The following is a 15,102-nucleotide window of genomic DNA, read 5'->3' on the forward strand; positions in this document are numbered from 1 at the left end:
CAGTTTGGGAGACTTACAGTCTGCACCATGATCTCAGCCTCCTATGATCTCTGCCTCCTGCCCACGCCAGAGTGGTGTATGATGTGTGTCTGATCACAGATACTCCTCAAACACTTGTTCTAGATAGTTCCTGGCTACTTACTAGCTGCCCTAAAGGACTAACTAAATTCCACATCTCCCTATACTGCCATCTCGCCCTGTCTCTAGTATATGGCTTTAAAAATGAGAATATTTGTCTCTCACCTGTACTGAACTCTGAGTTCTTTAGGGTAACCACTATATTCATCTCATATACCTCTTGCAGAACAGAGTCTAATTCAAGATAGATACTCAACCTTTTTTTTTTAATGAAGCCGGTCCTATCTGTGTCTTCTGGAAGGACACAAAATAAACCTAATACTTTTCCAAAGAAAACACCTCCAAAATACTTGAAGATTGCACAATACTAAGTTGCCCTTTTCCAAAGTAAACCACTCCAATTCATCAAATGCTATTTGGAGAACAGTTTCCAAACTCCTCACCAATCTTTGATTCATTTATACACTACCCAAATAAAGATAAACAATGTTTCTCTGCTTTTGACATAGTTTCTGAATGTAACACCACCAACATACATGCATAAAAAATGATAAATCTAGACCTTTTGACACACAATGTACAAAGATATAAGTGGCAACACGTACAAAAAAATGGTGGGGGGATAGAGGGGTTTAAGAAAAGTATATGTGTATGTTATTGAATTAAGTTGGTACCAAACCAAATATGATTGTTATATATTAAGGATGTTAAATTTTAACCCATGGTAACCACAAGGAAAACAGATAAAAAATATATCCTGATAGAAATGAGAAAGCACTCTATAGTACAATACGAAAAATAAAATAAATATAAACAAAGGCTTTTACAGAAGTGAGGGACAAAAAGGTAAAAACTTAGAAAGGCTAAACAGCAAAATAGGACAACAAAGTCATGTATTTTCAGTAGTGTCTTTAAATGTAAATGGATTAAACTCTTTAGTCAAAAGGCAGAGACTAACAGAATGGATCAAAGAAAAAGCATGACCCAACTATATGAAAATCACCTTAAAATCCAAGATACAAATAGGTTGAAGGTGAAAGAGCTGGACTGCTATACTAATATCAGATAAAATAGGCTTTCAGTCAAAAACAGTTATGAAGAACAAAGAAGGACATACTGATAAAGGGGACAATTCAAGAGGGGGATGCAACAACTATAAATATATGGCCCATATATGAGCCCCAAAATATATGAAGCACATACTGACAGACTCAAAGGAATAAAACGGAAAGTTTTACATTAATAGTAAGAGACTTTAATACACCATTCTCAATAACATATAGAACATCTAGACAGAAGATAAATAAGAAGTACAGGACTTGAATGATACACTAAACAAACCATACCTAACAAACTTATATAGAACACTGCATTCAACAAAAAGAGAATACACATCCTTCTCAAATGCACATGGATCATTGTCCGGGATAGATCTGTTAGGTCTCAAAACAAATCTCAATGAATTCAAAAGTATTGAAATCATACAGTGTATATTCTCCGACCACGATGGAATAAAGCTAGAGATCAGTAACAGGGAAAAATGGAAAATTCACATATATGTGGAAATTAAACAACATACTCAAACAACCAATGAGTTAAAAAGAAAATCAGAAATAAAAAAATTAATTAAAAAAGTCTAAACTAGAAACAAACAAAAAAAGAAAATCAGAAGCAAAATTAGGCAACATATTGAGATGAATGAAAATACAACATCCCAAAACTTATGGGATGCCACAAAGCCAGTGCTGAAACGGAAATTTATACCTCCAATGCCTACTGTAGAAAATAAAAAGAAATAGGCATACCCCAAATACTCCTAAAGAGTGGGAGAAAGATCAAAGTGATGATGCAATTATAAAGAGAAGGTAGGGTTTAACACAAATGAATATGATTGCTGAATCATTATACTGATATTTCTTTTTGTCTCCAATAACTTAGAGCAGCTGGAAGTAAAAACCTAAAATTGTGGAATTGTAACCCATACCAAAGTCTGTAATCTGTCCTACAAATAATTGTTGAAATGTGCTTTGAAATTTATTCCGTTTTTGTATATGTTATTTTTCACAAAAAAGGGAAAAAGTCAATTGTGATGATAAATGCACAGCTATATGAAAAAAATAAAAATAAAGGAATTCCAAAAACAAAATAAAAAATACAAAGACTTCAAATCAGAGACCTAACCTCAAAACTGGAAGAACTAAAAAAAGATGTGCAAACTAAACCTAAAGTGAGCAGAAACAAGGAAATAAAGATTAAAGCAGAGAGAAATGAAATGGAAAACAAAATATCAATAGAGAGAATCAGGAAAATCAAAAGTTGGTTCTTTGAAAAGATGAATAAACTTGACAAACCCTTAGCTAGACTAGAGAAGAGGAAACAAACAACAAAAATTAGAAATGAAAAGGTCAGTATAACTAAGGAGAAGGAGAAAAAGGAAGAGGGAGAGAGAGGAAGAGACAGAGAGAGATGATAATGTTGTTGGTGCATCTGCTTCTAGCCATGCTACCTAGTTTGAATTGCGTTTCTGTAATTTGCTTTCAAAAGAGTCTAATATGTTATTTAATGGCAAATTGTTTCTTCATTTAACTGACAAACTTTCTAAGGGCCTATCCATACACAAGTACAATTAGACTCTAGGTCTTGTTTGTTTATAAAAGAACAAATTAAACATTGGAGAGAGCAAACATAGCATAACAGCTAATGAAGTCAGTCAGCTAAGGTTCAAATCTGAGTTCTGGATTTAACTATGCTTGACCTTAGGTACTACTTAACTTACCCAAACCTCAGTAACCACTTCTATAAAATGGGAGTCCTGAATACAGTTTTGCTTTAGGTAGGCTGCTTTAAGAATGAAATAAAATAATCCATGGAAGGATGGGTCTCAATACAGTCTATCATATAACCATACCACTAATAGCAGTAATGATAAATCATGATTTATCACAGATATGATTTAGTATACAGAGGCTTTGTTTTAAAACAAAGGTAATTCAAACAAAACTAGTGGGTAAGGTGTGACAAAAGTTGTACTATGCCTCACAAAAATATTTCTTACTCATTTGGAAAGCATTATTCTCAAGGTATGTTATGGACCAAACTTAACATGGTAAATGTACTATATCAGCCAGAACCAAAACTATTAATTCATGAAAATCAATTCTGATTTTTGGCTAATCTTGTTCAATCTCCTTTGGTCAGGAGTAACAGTCTCTTTCACCTTTGGAAACCACTCCCCAGTAGCAATTAGTGAGCTCTACTCAACATTTAGATTGCCAAACTTTTTCTTTACCTCTATGACATTGAACATGCTATTCCATTCACCTACAAAAATTCCTTCCCTTCACCTTCTGCATATTTAGTTAACACTAATTTAGCTCAGGTGTAAATTCCCCCAAAAAGCTGTCTATGGTCACCCAGTTCTGAGTTTATTAATTCATTTATTCAACATGGATTGGTTGAGAATCCATTATGTGCCAGGTACTATACTATATGCTAGAGATACCAAGGAAAACACAAGTACCTCCCTTCTGGGCTCTCAAGAAATCTGTCTTCTCCCCATCAGAACACCTACCGCACTAATTTCTGATTACCTGGTTACTACTCTGTAACATCTACATCAAAATAAATAAATAATAAACATAAAAATTATAGACCATTGAATAAAACGGGAAATTGTACATCAATACTGATATACATAAATGACTAAGTTGAAAGTATCTCCCCTAAAATGGAAAAACACTAACTTCACAGTGGAGAAACCTAAGCAACACCAATTTAATCATGTGATCAAAGCAAACATCATCAACAGTGGAATAAATCAAAATCATGTAGTACCTGATGGGATGCGATAAAAAGGACACAGTATCACTATGTGCTATTTCTGTAAAACATATATAATCTGAATTTAATCATGAAGAAATATCCAGGGAAAAGCAAATCAAGGAACAGTCTACAAAATAACTGCCTATAATCTTCAAAAGTGTCAAGGTATCAAAAGTCAAGGATAAATATAAACATCAGGGCAGGCCACGGTGGCTCAGCAGGCAGGAATGCTTGCCTGTGATGCTAGAGGACCCGGGTTCAATTTCCGGTGCCTGCCCGTGTTAAAAAAAAAAAAGAAAGAAAGAAATATAAATAAACAGTAACCACATGAAAACAAACTAATTTCACTGTACTCAGAAAAATTAAAATGACAAAATATCTTTTTATATCCAGTAGACTGGGCAAAGTTTATCAACCTGATTAACAGATATTGGTGAAGATGTGGAATAAGAGAATTCTAACACACTACTGACAGGTATATATACTGGTATAAATCACTTTGGAAAACAATTTGGTATTATTTGTCAAGTTGAAGATACACATTCTCTATGACCATTAATTCCATTCTTAGGTAGCTAAACCTTAGAGACAAGGTTGACATAATGTGACAAGGCATATGTGTCAAGGAGACATAAACAAGAATATTCACCACGATGCAGGTATATAGGAAAAAAGGGGAAACCACTCAAATGGCCTGGGAAAGGAGAAAACAAATAAATTAGAGCATATTCATGCAATGGAATACTAGATGTGCCAGTTTGAAAGGATGTATGTACCCTAGAAAAGGCATGTTTTAATCCTAATCCCATTTTGTAAAGGCAGCCGTTTCTTCTGATCCCTATTCAGTATTGTATGTTTGAAACTTTAATTAGATCATCTCCCTAGAGACATGACTCAATCAAGAGTGGTTGTCAAACTGGATTAGGTGGAGGTGTGTCTCAGCCCTTTCCAGGTGGGTGTTGCTTTGTTTACTGGAACCCTATAAAAGAGAAAACATTTTGGAGAAAAGTGTGAGATTCTGAGAGAGCAGAGAATGACAGTCACGAGAAGCAGAGAGTCCACCAGCCAGCAACCTTTGGAGATGAAGAAGGAAAACGCCTTCCAGGGAGCTTTATGAAACAGGAAGCCAGGAGAGAAAGCTAGCAGATGACGCCGTGTTTGCCAAGTGCCTTTCCAGGTGAGAGAGAAATCCTAACCAATTCGCCATGTGCTTTTCTCTCTTGAGAGAGAAACCCTGAACTTCATTGACTATCTTAAACCAAGGTATCTTTACCCATGCCTTAGACTGGTCATATCTGTAGACTTGTTTTATTTGGGACATTTTCTCGGCCTTAGAACTATAAACTTGCAACTTATTAAATTCCCCTTTTTAAAGGCCATTCCATTTCTAGTATATTGCATTCTGTTAGCTAGCAAACTAAAACACTAGACAACGAATATGAAAGAACTGCAGCTATTTTTATCAATATAAATATATCTCACAAACATAATATTGTGAGATATATTTATAAATAAATAAAGCAAGGCCCAATTGGAGAGGATGGGGAGAAATAGGAATACTCATTCATTGCTGGTGAGAATGTAAAATAGTACTGTGGAAGAGTTTCTCAGAAAGCTAAATACAGAGTTGTACTACAAACCGGCAATCTCGCCACTCAGTATATACCCAGCATATGTGAAAGCAGGGACATGAACAGACATTTTCACACCAATGTTCACAGAGGCATTATTCACAATTGCCACAAGATGGAAACATAAAGTGTCCATCACCCAATGAATGGATAAACAATATGTGATATATACATACGATGGATTATTATTCAGATGTAAGAAGGAATGGAGTTCTAAAGCATGCAACAACATGTATGAACCTTGAGGACATATTTGAGTGAAATAAGTCAGGCACAAAAGGACAAATATGATTCACTAATATGTACTATTATACTATGTAAATTCATAGACACACAGTCTAGAATATAAGTTACCAAGAGATAGAATGAGGCTACAGATTGGTGAGCAGTTGCTTAAAATGTGCAGAATTTTTAACTAGGTTGAATTTAAATGAGTAGAAATGATAGACGTGATGGTATCACATTATTTGAGTATAATTAACAGTGCTGAATTGTGTATGAATGTGGTTGATAGGGGAAGTTTAGATCATATATGTCACCAGAAGGAAAACCAAAGGTTTAAACACCTGACTATATAACTCAGTAAATCTTGTGGTGGATGACAACTGTGACTAACAGTTACAAATATCCAAAATTTCCTCCATGAACTAGAGCAAATGCATAAAACTATTGCAAGGAGTTAAATAATAGTCGTATATGGGGAAAAAGTACACCTATTGCAAACTATGGGCTATAGTTTATAGTAGTATCTTAATATTCTCTCCTCAACAGTAACAAATGTAACACACCAATGCCAGGGATCAATGATAGGGGAGAATAACGGGTATGGGATATTTTGAGTGTTCTCTTTTTTCTTCTTTTTTTCCCTGGAGTAATGAAAATATTCTAAAATTGATTGTATTGACGAATGCCCAACTATGTGGTGATACTGTGAGCCACTGCTTGCACACTTTGGATGGATTTTATGATGTATGAATCTCAGTAAAATTGCACTTAAAAAAAAAAGTAAGACCCAGAAGGAAACATATAGTATGCACCATTTATGTAAAGACCAAAGGTCAAAACTGAGTAAAACTAAACAATATGTTGTTTAAAGTTTAAGTACATTTATGGTTAAAACTATGAAGAAAAGCAAGGTAACAATGAAAACAAAATTCCAAAATTGGCTCCTCTTTGGGAAGAGATCTAACAGGAGCCAGAAGGAGCTGGAAAGATTTTTCTTAAGTTAGAATTATGTAAACTTACAAAGATTCATCATCCTTCTAAAGTTCATGGTTATTGTACAGATTATGTTGAAAATCTTATTTTTTAAATCAACTTCCTCCCAGAAAAGGGGAAGATATACCTACACAAAAAGCTCTTAAGGAAGAAGGAAGGGAAGGGAAAGGACCATAAATTCTCCAATATTATTAACTTAAAATTCTATTTTCCTGAATAAATGTAGCAGCTTAAAGGTTTAAACTATCAGTGATTCTAGTCACAGGTTATGTAATTTTATGTACAAATGTAAAATATCTTTAAAAATTCCTTTTCAGGAGCCAAATCATATAAATACTTAAGCCTTTCTATCTTCATGATCAAAACAAGAAGAATCAAGACAGGAAAACAAGTATATTATAAGCAAGAGGTAGAAGGAAGAGGCTTGGAAAAAGAGGCATTCTGCCTGAAAAAAACATGAAGCTGGCAGCATCAAAATGCTGCTAGTTCAGAGTCATCCCATATTTCTGACTGGTTTCCCTCTAAGAAAAAAAAAAGTAAATATGGGTACACTGGCTGTCATGGAGGCTCCAAATATATATGCACACAATTCCTCAGGTGGGGATATAAATGTCCAATTTCTTCTTCTGATAACTATGAGACCTCCCAAATTCTGAATTTCCCATTGCTCAACTGGCAATATTAGCCAAGACCAGAAGTTAGACACAGAGAAGCCACTGAAGCTGTTCAAAAAACTAGCTATGTTTTATTATCCTTATTTTATTCATAATGCTCTCAGAAAAAAGTGTCTGGTTTTTCTGTTTGTTTTAGAAAAACAGTGTTCGTTTTTTTAATGTTTCTCATCATTCAAATCAAAATACCACAGGCTCTTTAGTCTACAAACCAAACTCTTAGTCTGAAAGCACAATGGGATTCTTAAAAGATAAAATGAACAACCCCCAAACTGAATCTTGAACCCAATACCCTCTACTCCAGACATATACTCAATGGCCTCCTCAACATTTCTATTTCAAAGTCTAATATGCATCGCAAACCTAACACAGCCAAAAGAAAATCCTTACTATCCACCACCATTCCACCCTCCAAAAGTCACTCCTCTTTCAGTTTCCCTCAACATATGCCTAGCTACTTAGGCAAAAACCTAGGAATAGGTTTTTTCCTTGATTTTTCTCTTTCTTTCATATCCACATTCAATCCATTATTAGTACATTATATCAGCTCTTCCTTGATGTATATTCCAAATAAGATCACTTCTCACCATATCCACTCTTGCCATCATCATGTAGGCTGGACTACTGTAACCAATTCTACTCTTACCCTTCACATAATGGTCTCCCCAATTTCACTGTTATCCTTCACATACACATTTTAAGAACCTTCTTAAAAAGTAAATCAGATTAGTTAATTCCTCTGCTCAAAACACACAATGGTTCACACCTATATATGGACTACTGAGAACAACTTCTCCCAGTAAGCACAAAGTGGAAGGAGGGGTTAAAAAAGAGAAACTTCACAATGTAGAAACCTCAGCCAGGCAATCAAAGTCAACACCTCCTAATAAAAAGCTTACTGGATGCCTTAGTTTGGACATTGTCCCTTTAAAAGCCATTCTGTTCCTCATATATTGAATTCAGGCAGCATTAGCAAACTAAAACAGATGCTATGTGGCTTCTGAGGTCAGATCATAAAAGAATACAGATTTTCTCTCTCCATGTATCTCTGTTTCTATCTCTGTCTCTTTCTCATAGCAATTGCCCTGGGAACTCAGCTACATACTAGGTGTTATAATAATGGCTAATATCTCTTTAGCACTTACCACATTCCAAACTCTTCCCAGAGGATAACATAAAAATCATCATCACAATAGGTACTGTTAGTTAGGGAGTACTCTCCATCCCTTGCCCTCTTGAACCTTCTAGGGTAATACTCCTGGCCTCTCCCTTTCTACTGTCACCGCATCCTCTCCATTAGAGGAGCAACTTAACTAAACCTACTGAGCTTTCTTTATATTGGTCACATTTTTAAATATTTTTTATATTATTTCATGATGTGGGAAGTTTACTGAGGAAGATGTGTTTCTTCTCTGGGGAGACCTGAAGCTGTCCAGCTCCACCTGTGTTGAGTGAGTCAAATTAGTTCAGGAGTAAAGTACTAGAAAGTCCACTGTGGCAGCACATGGAACCCACATCCTCCAATCCAGCTTTTATCAGTAAGGCTGACGTTTTGATCCAAATGGGTCCAAATTTGGCAAAAGAAGGCTATTAATTACTAGAACCCTAAAATTCCAACACTACAATTATCTCCCCTTTACTGAGGCTTAGAGAGGTTAAGTTTCCTACTTAAAAAGCCGTACCACCACCATTTGAACCACAGCCTCCCAATAAGGCAAAAATACCTTTCCAAAATGGTATTACTAAGTTGAAATTCCAAAAGAAAATAGAAGTTAATGTTAAAGCAGATTATTTATCATTTGTTGCTGATGAATTATATTGTTCAAGAAATGAAACCTCAAAAACCAAAACATAATCGTCAGGTTCATAGTTTCAAATCCAATTTACAAACATTTACTGAGCACCTGCTATGACCCAGGCATTGTTCCAGGCACTAAGTATAAAAACTGTAGTCGAAAAGACAATAAACAAATGAATATCTAATAAAACGCAAAAATATGTTAACATAATACCAGATCAAAATTTAAAAACAGAAAGCAAAATGACAGGCAAGTCTATTTTTGGATGGGGGCGGTCAGAGAAGGCCTTCTTTTAAAGTTAAGATGAGCAGAAAGCTGTATTAAAAGAGGAAGAGAGCCATACAAATTTCTGGGGGAAGCACCTTCCACGTTGCAAGAACATTAAGTGCAAAGATCCTGAGATGGGAATGTGCTTTTAGCATATTCAAGGAACTGTGGGAAGGTCAAGTAAGGATGAAATAAGAATGGAGAAAAGAAACAGCAGGAGATTTTTCTTAAAAAAAAAAAAAAAAAGTAGGTTCATGAGGTAGCCAAGGTCAAATTGCACAAGGATTTAGGATTCTATTCTAAGTGAGAAGAGAATTCCCCGGAAGGCTTTGAACAGAGAAATGACATGATATGATTAGCCCTAAATGTCTATCTTCACTTTCCTTTCAATATATTTCCCAATACAATATGACAGTTTCTTGTTTCTTCTTCACCCAGAGGTAGAGAAATCAAGGAAGAGTGGAGTTCCCCACATTATTCTCAGAAACAACACATAGGACCTGACTAAAAGAAGGGCCAGGGAAAAGAAGTGGCTACCTAATTAACCATGACACCCACGAGAAGTAGTCTACAGACTGGGTGTACAGTCTGCAGACACCCAGTCTTTATTAGCTTAACAGTCCCAGCAAATATACAAGAGGTGGATTTACTTTTCACATTAAGGCTAACGCTCTGAAAACTGAACACACTATTAAGCCTAGAATGAGAACCTGTAAGCAAACACTATGAATATCTTAAGCACAATAGTGAAATTTTAGAAGTTTTTAAGGAACTCCTTGATTTGTTTAGAATTTAAAAAAAAAAAAAAAAACTGCTGGTAAAATACCAAATGATTTAGAGGCTGAAAAATTGACTTAGTATCATTTTTTAAAAATTATCACAAACTTACATTCAATGCAAACATTTGCCATACACCTACAGTGACTGAACTAGAGATAGGGAGATGAGTAAGAACTAGTCCCTGTACCCGAACAGCTTTGAGTCTAGTGGGGTAAACACTCTAGTCAAACCATCAATTGTGAAACAATGTGCAGAAGATCACTTAACAGCCAAGGCCAGTGGGGGGGATGATTTCATTCAAATCATAAAATCATGGCTAGTGGGGGATGCACATCTCCCGGACACTAGCTGATACAACCCCCAAGCCAGGGAATATTAGTAACTTTCCTAAAACACGCAAATACAGAAAAAGAAGACAGTTTTTGGATAATGATATTTAACTTCTAAGGGTAGAAATATGAATAAATAAAGTGAGAACATAATAAAAATATGAGAGGAGAAAATAAGCAACTGTAGTAATAAAGGAGAAAAATGAAAAATTCTAATATTTTTTTTAAATCAAGGATTTTGCACACTGATTCAGATTTAAGAAACTTCTTTTCCTAAGGTAGTAAATGGTTATGCACCAAATGTCTATATAAGAAACTTTACTGCATGATCATGATACCAAAAAATTACAAACAAGTGAGGAACAATTAAGCTACCATACATCCAAATGATGGAACATCATATAGATTGTGGAAAGCAATTTAATAAAATTGGAAATGACCATCAAAATGTTAAGGAAAAAAGATTACATTCAGTATGAGCCCATTTATTTAAAAGCACACACATTCAAAAATTCAAAACCTTTGTTTCAGGTAAAGGACAATAGATAACTTTTAATAGTCTTCTTTATACCTTTTCACAATTTATAAATTTTACACAATGAAGATGTATACTGTTTTCTGAGAAATGCACAAAGTTCAGTTCCATACTCACATAAATAAAATACATTAGTGAAACACAAATGAAATCTGAAATGCGCAAACATGAAACAGTTTTACATGAAGAAGAATAATAAGCTCCCAAAGGGCAAAAACATTACAAAATAACCAACTACACCTCACTTTCTAAATTACAGATGACCTGAAGTTTGGTTTCACCTTCAGTATTCAGCTCGAACCCAAGATTTTGTTTGGTTTGGGACATGGCCTCTCAAAGGCCAAATGTCCTAATGCCTACTTCCTCATCATTTCTAGCATCCCTGAATTTGTGGAGATCAACAGTCATTTGATAGCCTAATCTACCATCATTTCTGATCAGCAAAATAACATCAATAATACAAACAAGGCATGTCATTCAGATTTCTTGTTAATATATGAACACTAACTTTCAAACATACATACATAAGCATTCTATAAATAGCTTGGAGTGAAAATCACCTTACATGACTTATATATTAATATCCTGTCAGTTTCAATAAAAATGTATATTTATTGTTATGAGTAAAACGCTGCATAATTGATGAATGTGAAAACTATGAGTGAAATGTTTATAGCTTTTTTAAAAGTTAACAGATTAGATATTTCATAATTTTAATGTTTAATATGTTAACATTAAACAAAATAACCTTTTAAGGAACTATATTTGATTTTTAATAACTTAATTCCATGTAAGTTGCAAATCTTTAATGAAAAAGCTCTCCTGGGAATTCTACATATCTTGAAAGAATGAATTAAAAGCAGAGAATATTAGCTCTGCCCTCTCAATTTCCAAGAATATAAAACCCTAAATCCATGCACAATAATATCCCTGACAAAAGGAATATGAAGAAAAGGGTACATGTTAATGAAAACTGGGGTCATACAAAACACATTGTGTCCTCACTAATTAAACTGAAAACACAGTCTTTTTATGAATGTTTTAAAAAGATAATTTCTTCTTGTTTTTGAATCCACAGTGGCTAAAGGCTTAAACAAATGTTTTCAGAAATGATTAGAACATGCTGTCAACCACATTTCTGTAGTTGAGGACAACAAAATTTTTTAGATTCACATGGATAATACTCAGTTTCAACTCAATGGTGATTTTAACACTCAGTCATTACACATTTGACCAAAACTGTCAATGCACCTCTATTTTACAAACAATCTTAGGTAATACATTTCCAGCATTTCATAAATGCTATTCAATTCTGCTGCTCTTTTTTCACAACTGAACACAGTCAGCCAAGTTTGAGTCCAATGAATCTAAAGAACTGATGCTTTTGGTATGCCTAGCAGTTTCTATCATCATCTCAATCATATTATTTACGAGACCATAGTTATTACTAAATCAGCAATTTTATTTTAATACATTTAGTAAATAATAGGAGCAAAAAGCAGTAATTCTTCAAACAAGTGTGCCAATGCTCCAATACTCTAAAGAAGACAAGATTCTGAAACTGAACTTCCAGAAGCTGGGCTATACTATCCATTAGAGCTAGAAGTGGTCATTCCTGAGCCCATGAATTCCATATCAGAAGACTTAGGGGCACTGATAGTAATGTGCTAAACTACAGATTGTTCATAAATCAATCATGGGTGGAGAGGGGAATGCCTCTAAATATCTCAAAGGTAATCATTAAGTGGTCTTATTCAGAATACTTCTGGATTATTCAGAAAGTCTATGGGTACCAAGATAGCAAACTCCAACAACTACAGCTATCTAGAAATGGAACTGCTGCCCAATTAAAGGGAACAAGCTCTCAATCAAGTAGAAGCTAGATGACCATCCACCAGAGATTTCTTAGAAAAGATTTTCTTTCACACAAGCAGATAGCACAAAATGTGCAATAACAGCAATGGCTAACTTTTATTGAGTGCTAAATTATTAGGCACTAGGCTCTGCACATACAGATAATGCAAAGCTCCAGCGACTCATACAGCTTACAAGTGATGCTAAGTGTAGAACCACAATTTGAACACGGGCTGACTCTTAAACTCACACTTTTAATCAACATAATCTTAATGCATGAAACACGTATTTTTTAAATTCAGCTATATCATCAAACCCTGCCTATTCTATCCTCTAATCTCTGAAATATAAGACCGACCACAAAATCTAGCACAGAGTAGACAATCAATACTGAATGAGTGTCCCTTCCTTCCTTCCTTTGCAAGCACTCTCTACCAGAAGCTGCATTTTTGCTCTGGAATGCTAGGGAAACTTATTCTTCAAGATTCTAGTCCGAAAGTTACCTTGCCCTGAAATCCCACCCCACCCCACCCTCAATCCAACCCTAACCTAGATTAGTTTTTCCCTTGATGATTCCAGAGCATGCTGGTACCTGCCAGCTCTCCAACTGAACCCATCCTTCCATTCTTCCACCATAACAGAATTGTCGCTGGCACCTGGCTGCCCAGATGACTACACATTTCCTAGCTGATCTCTAACCCAGACCCCACTCCCACCAATCTTGCTATTACAGTGGCAGTGTGTCAAAGCTCTAGCAAAAGGAATGTGAGTAGAAGTGACATGTATGTTTCACCTTTCTAGCCAACAACCTAACACAACAGAGGTTCTTCCTCCTCCTTTCCTGTGGGGTAACTAGAACTCTAAGTCCGAAGTGACTTAGCATCACCTGTGAGTGTATTAGACATACAAATGATCAGGTCCCAATCCCTATTTTCCAACCTGGATCACTTATATTAAAACGTTATGTGCAAAAAAATAAGCTTCTATTATCTTTAAAGCCCTGAGTTACTGCTAGGCCTCTGTTGTAGCAGCCTAGCTTCACCCCAACTAATTCCAACCTATCCGTCTCTGACACTCATTCCCATCCTGTAAATATTTGTGTCTTTCTATTTCCACTAGACTAGATGCTCAAGGGCCAGAACTAGCTTCCGCTCATCTTTTCAATCTCTCTAGGACCTAATAAAATACTTGGCCTAGGGAACATACTCAGCAATTGTCTATTAACGGTATCCACTTACACTTTCTTGTCTTTACTACCAAGACAGTAATAAAAAATTCCTGAACATCTAAAGTGATACCAGTAACCAATCAGTCTTTCTTTTATAAAAATGTTCCAAAATTATCAACATTCATTACAGACTAACTTCCAATTCTGCAACAATCCTCAGAATGATGGCAATTTGTCAAAGTGTCATACATGCAACTACTACCAAGTCTACTCTATCCCAAATTTCAGATAAAGATCTTGATTTTTATCAGAGTCCATCTACCCTTATATATCAACTTACAGTAATACATTTGGTTTTCTTTTTCTGTACCTAGGCCTGTTACACACTGTTTATTGTACAGCATAAGGATGCCTAATTGGCTTGCCAACCTATGTTACCACTTTAGCTTAAGCACACTGAAGCTTAACACACTGACTTGGAATTGCATTGCCTTTCTCCTTGATTCCATAAGAGCTAAAACTCCAATACCATATGTTTACCAAATCTGGTGTTAGGGACAAAGTAAGGAAAAGTAGCTTAATATTCTCATTCTTTTCCAGAGGTTCCTGCTTTCTATAAAAACAACATAAAAAGGAAAACAATCCAAGAAAAATAGATTTCTGGTACTATTCCAGTCTATTTTGTCTTTGCTGAAATAGTCCCAACATCCTTTCACCTTTAATGTACCAAGTAGGATTTTTTTAATCTACTCAAATGTCTCCCACCAAAATGCCATTTTCCTGACAAAGATACTTTATAGATTACTTTATAATACTATGTAATAAGACTTTGAATCTATACCGAAAACCTTCTTGGGATACCATTATTGGCCCATTAATTTATATTTCATACGCTTTAAAAAAGAAAGCTAATGCTGAAGAAATTAATCCCCCCAATCAATATCAAAATT

The 15,102-nt window shown here is 35.1% G+C and overlaps 1 protein-coding gene across 2 annotated transcripts in view; it reads right to left on the minus strand.

Annotated features, from left to right (window-relative positions):
* The window catches only part of MBOAT2 (membrane bound glycerophospholipid O-acyltransferase 2), a 217,050-nt gene that overhangs the window by 177,019 nt on the left and 24,929 nt on the right, over nucleotides 1–15,102 (minus strand). The gene's annotated exons all lie outside the window — the stretch shown is intronic.

The sequence above is a fragment of the Tamandua tetradactyla genome, chromosome 3 (genome assembly GCF_023851605.1).
Source record: "Tamandua tetradactyla isolate mTamTet1 chromosome 3, mTamTet1.pri, whole genome shotgun sequence".
Lineage (NCBI taxonomy): Eukaryota > Metazoa > Chordata > Mammalia > Pilosa > Myrmecophagidae > Tamandua > Tamandua tetradactyla.